Raw genomic sequence first — 8,323 nt, 5'->3', positions numbered from 1 at the left:
AAAAGAAGAGGTCACCACATTAGGATCTAGGAGGTAGAATGTGTTATGGAGCTGAAAGACAAACTGATCAGCTTCATTCTGTTAATCATCAAACAGATGGCAAATTTCAAAACTCATATATAGAAGGTGGTATTCATTAAAGAAGTTGTTGTTCAGACAATAAAACACTTGATTTTGCTACTGTAAGAAGAGAATGAGTTTTTCCATCATCTGTGCACTTCTTTAAATTGAAAATTAAGCACTGCCTCTAACAGACTTCTGAATTTCTTCCCACACAGACTTACTAAACATCCAGATGTGACCACCTCAATGACTGATATTTGACCTGCTTCTCTCAATGGTTTAATGTCTTGTGTACCATCTGGCTGCAATGAAAGCATTCCAGGGATTTACACACCTTCTCAGCCCAGAAATCTTATGTAAAAACCTGCTTATACAACTCTATAAATCTGTTAGATCTTTAATATCTTGACCTCTTCAGCAATACCTTCCTCTGCAGGATTTAGTTCCCCGATTTTGCTGACACTGAAGCTAGTACTAGTTTGGAAATCTCTTTCATCTATGTTGTAGCAGCCTGCTGTGGTATAAAGGATGAGGAAGACCCCAAGGCTATATAATTCTGTCATTAACCTCAATCCTTCCATGTTGCTGGATGTTCGTGCAACTTTTGATGACGCTCAGATTGGGTTCTGTCTTTTCAGGACTTCATATAAGCATTATGGAAGTTAAACTTCAGAGCTACTCCTTGTAAAACCTTGATGAATAAATGTTCATAAAAAAATTTCAACAAAGGTGCAATTTCAGTCCTCAGTGAAACATCTTCTGTAACAAACCATCAAAATAGAATGGAAGAATAACAGGTATCTGCAGCATCAGACTATTTTTAACCAAAAGTTATTGGACATGTTATTCTTCACATCAATTCTCCACAGTTTTTTGACACTTTTTTTTCCCGTTATTATCAAAAGCTGTTTCACCATAAGCATTTGCATGGTTATATGGCTGTGCACATTTGCTTTTTTGAGACAGAGTGTTTCACTATGTGTCACATATAATTTATCACATAAACATGGCCCAAAAGCTGTATTACTAGAGCTTTAGTAAAATGTCAACACAACATAATAGAGCCCTGTCTAACGAAACCTTTGGGAACAACAGTTCATCACTTCTGAAAGTGTTTTCAGGAGCAGCTCTAGCTATGGGTACCTGGATCAGTTGACCTCGGGATTTCGATCCTGCCTTTTTTTTTCCCCTGTAACCTCCAGAGTGATGCAATTGTTATGAGAGACCTGAATGGTACCTGAAAGGAGCTCAAGCACAGTGAACATATCCAAAGTGGTGGTAACGCTTGATGGCAGCCTCTGAAGTTATCTAAGAAACTGATTTCTATGTAGTTCAGGGCTCTTTTGGAATAGATACCTTATTTTGCACGTACTCTGAGATGTAAACCAATACAAACTAAACTCCATATCATTTTTTTACCACTTCTCTCTTTATCTTAAGGTAAAATGCTGCAAGCTAAGACATGTGGGATAAATGCTTTCCTGTGATGTTGCAATGGTGAGAAGAGAGTGACTAAATTAGACAATAAAAATTTTTTTACTGCCACCATTGGATGGCAAGCATTAAACCTTTGCTTTCTGTCAATTGCTTTCAAGTGGTGTCATACAGCCCCATCTCCCCACAACATAACTGCCAGAGTTTCCAGGCAGCCATGAAAAAGAGCTGTGAAGTTGTAGTTTCTTTGAAGTGGTATGGACTTATTTTTAAAATAGTTTTGAGCCCCCGTTTGTATTTCAAAGTGTTGTTTTACTAGGTCAGTGATTTCCACCTCAGCAGGCTATCCAACCCATTTCTGCTGCCCCACGACTGGATCAGCTCTAACTGCATAATTCCTGATCAGCATTTAACCAGACTGCTCCCAGCAGTCTCCAAAACGTGCTTCCTCTGGTTATTTACCTCATTCTTTGCTTCCCATGTTCCTAGGAGTGTCCTAGATGATGTGTAGCCCAGGGTCATTTTTCTTACCGTATGATACATATTGAAAAATATGAGTCACCTTATCAGCAGTTTTTCATGGTGTGTAAACCTGTGATGTCCCTAATAAGCCATCCATTCTTCAAGAGTAACACAACTAAATCCAGCCTTTCTTCAAAGACTGTATTTTCCAAGTTTCTGCCCTTTGTCATTATTCTTCTCTACACTCTCTCCAAGTAGTTATGTCCTTCTTTATGTGCAGTCGCCCAGCTAGACACAGAGTTTCAGTTGTGGCTCTGCTGTAGCACAATGGTTGAGTTTTTCCATCCATGTGTCTTATTGGTCACCCTGTTGTTTATGCAGCCCAGTTTTTGCTCTTCACGTAGCTCTACAGCTTTGTTGACTCATGTTCAGCTTGTAGTCCCTTTCCTGCTGATGTGCTGCCCAGACAGTTGTTACTCAGTGTGTGCACACCACACACTTGTCCCTGTTGAGAAGTGTTTTGTTTTATTTTGTTTTCATGATGTATTTCCTGTATGGCAATATTTCTTTGAGTTCTAACCTTGCTCTTCTTCCCAGCTTCGTGTCACTTAGTACAATACTTTTTTTAGTACAATACTTTATTCTATTATCAGGTCACACATGAAAATATTGCATTGTATCAGACTCAGATTGAGCCCCTGTGAAACCCTGCTCACTGCATCTCTCTGACTTTGCAGATGATATGGTTTTTTAGAAACTTTTTCCTGCCCCAGAATCTTCATTTTGTCTTCACCATGCTTCCCTAGCCTATTTATGAGTGTTATATGAAGCATGGTTAAGATATATGACACCTACTGCTTTTCCTTTGCCCACGAAGTCTATGATCATGGGAAATTAAATAACTTTGACAGACAACTAAGAGCAGAGAAAGGTATCTAATAGTTGTGGTGAACAGTAATCAGTTAGACCTACAGAAGAACTATCTTGACTGGTATTTCAGATTGGAAATAAATTGAATTTCCAACAGTGCACCCTGACAATAAGCGCTTCACCAATTTTCAGCTCAGCAGCTGCAGGCCACCCTCAGGGGAAGGTCAGCCAGACATAGAAGAGGTTTGGGTGAACACTCATATAGAAATATAGGGAGGTTGTGGCAGCCCATCTTAAGTTAGGCCAGGGTTCGCACTGTGAGAGATGTGGGTAAGTGCTCTGGCAGTCACATTTTTAACATTTGTAGATTTTATACATATGCATGAGCCAAACTGAAACCTCTTGATGTGTCTTAGATGCTAGTAGCTGTTGTGGCACAAACTGATCATGAAATCCCAAACCTGAAAATCCAAGACTTGTTTACCGAATAGTAGGTAAGACATCTGTTTTTGAAAGGTTTTGTTGTTGGGAATTTTTGTAAAAAACAAGGAGCCCAGAAACATGACGCTTCTCTTCAAACATTTGATTATAACTGATGCTTAATTAGACAGGGAAAATGTTCCCAGGGCTTCAAAAACCACAAGTCAAAATAAAAAATGGAGAGGCTGCATTCCTTGTTTTGAGGGAGTACTCCATACTTGAAACTACAAGTGTTTCCTCACTCACATTACAAAAATCCATTACAACACATCTACAAAATATGGAAAACTGAATTTGTTTTGCCCTATATGAATAAGGAGCTTTCCTAAACTCATCTTTTCTACCAATCAAGAGAGGGCTAGGATTTCTTGGACCACCAAGGCCAGATCCTTTTATTACTACACTTCCCTTTCACAAGCACAGGATTGCTCCATCTTAAAAATTATCATATTGTTTTGCCTCCTGCTGCTCCTATAAATAGCATGTTGCAAGATCTCCCTACTCTAATAGTTAGACACCTTTTACTCTCCAGCTTGACTTTATTCATGTATACTTTATACTCCATTTCTGTATTTTATCACAGAGCGCAAGTTCATTTGTGAGATCCCATATTACTTACATCTGATAGTGCATGCCTCTCTTCTGGTTCCACTTCAGCTCTACCAGGAATGGATATTCAGTGAAGTAAACCAATGGGGAAAGCCACAAGGGTTGTACTGGGATCTTGCATGTACTGAATGTAACATTAACTGAGCAATGTCTGAGTCAGTGAAGCAAAGCATTCACCCTAGCACTGATTATCTTTCCCATCACTGTCATCTGGTTCAGCTGTCTCCCAGAAATTCATTCAGCTTGGTTAAAATTTCTGGGAAGGGAAGGTTTCCTCTGTTGCCTGTCCAAGTCCACAGCTCTTAGAGTGGAAAATAAGGACAAGTCACTTTTAGCAGATGGATAATAAAAGTTATCTTTATTTCTGGCTCTTTGAAATCTTTTCTTCTTGCACACAGGGTTCACATGTGCTATACCATCAAAATCATTGTGTGTTAGCACTCTCCCATACCTTTCCCATCTTAAATACAACTCCATAGGTCAATAGGGAGAATCCATAGGTCTCTGCTAGCCCTCCTCAAGACACCCTTCTCCAGGGCATTGAGCAGTAATAATGATACGAGACCAGAGGAAGGCATGACCCAAAGGTAGAGGAAGTCTTTGGATGTTTCTAATGTGTTCTAATACTGCTCAAGCATTCAGCTGTTCAGCACAGTTCAGCTTGGCTCCTCAGGCCAGGCTAACCTGGCAGGGTGATCTGGTGTGGGACCTCAGTGTAGTCTCCTGAGGTGCAGAAGGAGGTTACCAAGAGAGGTTACCAAGAGGTCAACACCTTGGAGGCTTTCAAAGCCCAAGCAGACACAGCCTTATGCAACATGATCTGAACTCAGCTCTGATCTTCCATGGACTGGAGGCCTCCTAAGATCCCTTTCTGCCAGATGGACTCTGTGAGTCCATTACACAGAAGACACAGATAGGTGACCTAATCCATGACCAGCTCACAGCTAACATCCTTCCTGCATATAAATTGCCAAGTGTCAGCCACTAACAAGCCCTGCAATTGAGAGCTGGAAATGAAGGAAGGTGAATAATCCAACATTGCAAAATATAGAAAGCAAGATGAAACAGTCATGGTTACTTCAAAGTAGATACCAGGCATTGGAAAACTGAATCAAGCTGAAGGTCATGTAAAATAAGTTGGCCTCTGCTTTCAGTAATTGAAACTATGCCTTCTTTGCCCCCCACTGAGATTCTGGCAGGCATTGTTCCTGGACATCATCTATTGGAAAATGATTGATTCCTCTTTGACACAGCATCAGATCATCTTTGGAAATTAAGTTTCCTTATGTTTGGCGAGCACTTTGAATTAATAAGAAATGGAAACATCAGAATGTAAGTGCTCACTACTCAATTTTATGACTGCATTGCCCAAGTGACAGATCTGTGCAAGATTAGAGACCTGTTTATGCTGGTTATTTTGAAGCCTAGAGAAGCATTTTATTTCCTTGCAATACTATTGTTTTCTGCCAAATTGACCAACAGAATGCTTCTAGATTCCAGGACTTCTCCAAAAAGTTCTTTGCACCCGCTATGTTGCAGGCAGGAAAGTTCACGAATTACTAAACCAGTGTTGCCATTGCTGACCTCACTTTTTACATGGTCGGTTCAGAAGCTGGTAATTTATTTAACCATTTTGACATGATGGCATTTAAAATAAATTACTCCAGAATTATTCTGTCCTTGTATTTGGTCTTGCAGTCAGGAATCAAAGCCTAATGGTACATATGAAGTGACCCTTGCTTAAACACACATCGTGCTAGTAAAAAGACAGTGCATGTCAATACAACACAGTGCATTTGCAACACTCCTTCAGTTTGTTCCAAAACTCTCATGCTAATGCCTCTTCCAAGCAGAATGGGTGATCTCTTGTTCTGTATTTGTTTCATGCAATTCACCTGGGCAAATTCACGAGGCATAAATATTTAATGTGACTAGACTATTTCTCTCAAACCAAATGCAAATTTAAAAGTACAAAAGAACCAGAAAATGTGTTCCATTCACAAATTAAACATCAGACCATTGCATGTCTTTCCTGCCTCCAATAAAGGCCGTAGATTATAATATTATGGAGATTTTAAGCCTTTCAGATTCCTGTAAATGAACGCATGTTCATTTTTTACTACAATAAATTACCTCAAATTGCTGCATAAGTTGTATTAAAATATTTGGTTCAAAGTTCTTGTTTGGAAGGAAATTATCTTTATATGTTAATTTTCTTTCTGTCTTCATTTTACAGGTCTCAGTTCTTGCTCCTTCTCTTCCAAATGCCATTTGCATCCCTTATCCTAGCTCAGAAAACTGCTGGTTTCTGCTCAGTTACTCCTAGTTGCCATGCAAGAGCATCATGCATCACACTGGGGATGGGCAATCTTTTTAAGGAGGATCTGGGAGCACATGGTTGCAGACGCTAAAGGATTTTTTCTGTTTTGAGGTATTGGCCAAGAAGACCCGATATAGGCAGCCCTTTCCTGGGTTTCCAGTCTGTACATGCCTTCCTAGGCACCTCAAGGCTGTAATTGTCGTGCTCATGGGGAACGGATTGAGCATGAAACCTAACAGCAGGATACAAATGGTGGCATTGCAGGTCTTTTGCAAGCCTTGCTGAAAGCTTTTTTGAATATTTGATCTGGGGAAACTTCAACATTTAAAAGGCATTATCTTGTGAAAAACAATGGGTTTGTTACAGTTTCCTTCAAAGGCCTCAGTCCTTAAGTTCACTTAATTGTCAGTTTGTTGCAAATCAAGCTTCCTCAACTATTACTCCATCAAAATCCTGCCAGAAGCATCCTATTTCTCTTACTCAGGCCAAATGCTTTACTGCCCCAGTCTCAACTTCACCAGCCCCAGGCCTTTTCCAGTCTAAGTCCCAAGCCCTCCTCCTGGGCCAGCACTTGGAGATCTCTCAAAATGTCTTGTATTCCTGAATTGTTTTGCACAAGCTACACACTGGCTTCTCTGGATGCTGGAGAGGACAAATCTGTCTCACAGCAAGCTTCTGATGCTTTAGCCTCACAGGGTCACCATCACAAAAAGAATATGAAGCTACTCCAGCACAGACAGCAAGTCCTGAGAAAATTTAGTTCTGCCGCAGCTTTGTGTTTAGCTCAGTCGACTTCTCTGATGTATATGTACTGTGGTGGCTGAGCAAACTTCTGGTGCTAATAGCCCCATACCTTTCTGGAACTTAATTTAGGAAGGCACCCACTGACCTTGGTCGTCCTAGGTACAGTGGCCTGTTCTGATCAGTAGCAAGCCAATGGTAATGGGCTCTTTGCCCAATTGCTCTTGCCACATGGTCGTTGCGATCACATCCTGTCTTTTCACTACAGATGGGTTCATACTTTGAAAACTCTGCTTTTCATTCTTCAAGCATTTATTACACAATCAAATTAATCTCTGGTACTACTTCTTGATCTATAAAAGTCATGTCTACAAATTTTAGAAGTGTAATTGGAGATGGAGCATGTTTTCCCACTAGGGAAAATCCCATTAGGGTTTACTTATATACTCAAAGTAGCTTCAGAAATTTTTAGAGAACTTTACTTTTAAGGTAGAAAACATCTCCATAACTTGGCAGAACACACATCTCAAGGAAGGGTTTAAAGGGAGATGATAGCATTGCTGTAGATTTTTTTATGGACAGATGCAGAATGAAGAAAAGTCTCATCCATAAATAACTCCCAGGCTTCATGCAGTAGAAATATTACCACTTTTTCAGGTAAAACCATATTCAACATAAAAATTATGCCTTGTCATTTATTCAGACAATCTGATTTATAGGGACTGCTGTGTTCTGATCATGCAATTGTTCTGATTGCATCCTTATATTCTCCATATATTGCTCACAGTATCTCACTTTGTGGCAATAAAACCTTGGTGTGCAGCACTTTTATCAGGCTTCCCCTCATTTATTGGGTAAAAGTTGATTAAACCTAATCAGTCAGGATCACATTCTATACTTAATAGAAATTTGTTTAAATAAATTAACTATCAAGTTTGACAGTACAGCACATTACGTTTTCTTTCTATGTATCCACATATCAGTTAGATGAGAAATACACAAAATAGAAACAGAGTTGCTGCCACTTTGTCATCATCTTTTTTACCTTGAGTAAAAACTTTCAGGGATTATACAGTGTCTTGGAAGAACTAAGTGCGTTGATCCTACTTCAGTATGAGATTTTATGTATGGTACTTCTTGCCAGACTATATAAGATAATAAGTACATATATTATGTATATAGTATAAAAGTATATGGATTGTCAGACTGTGATTAATTCATGGAAATCTTTTTTTTTTTCACTTTTTCTTCCAAGAAGGTGGAGTACCCCTATGTATACAATGAGAATTTCTACCCAGCTGTATTCCCAGTAGTCTGGAACTCATTCTTGTCATGTGCTGCTGA

The 8,323-nt window shown here is 39.5% G+C and overlaps 1 long non-coding RNA gene across 1 annotated transcript; it reads left to right on the top strand.

Annotated features, from left to right (window-relative positions):
* Positions 1-2,756: 2,756 nt before the first annotated feature.
* Positions 2,757-7,853, top strand: LOC116791384. Its single transcript, XR_004358729.1, has 3 exons — positions 2,757-2,890; positions 3,246-3,323; positions 6,155-7,853. It is a non-coding gene; the product is annotated as an uncharacterized LOC116791384 (long non-coding RNA).
* The last annotated feature ends 470 nt before the right edge of the window (positions 7,854-8,323 follow it).

The sequence above is a fragment of the Chiroxiphia lanceolata genome, chromosome 1 (genome assembly GCF_009829145.1).
Source record: "Chiroxiphia lanceolata isolate bChiLan1 chromosome 1, bChiLan1.pri, whole genome shotgun sequence".
Lineage (NCBI taxonomy): Eukaryota > Metazoa > Chordata > Aves > Passeriformes > Pipridae > Chiroxiphia > Chiroxiphia lanceolata.
Note: the sequence above shows the minus strand (reverse complement) of the source record. Positions and strands in the feature narration are given on the sequence as shown.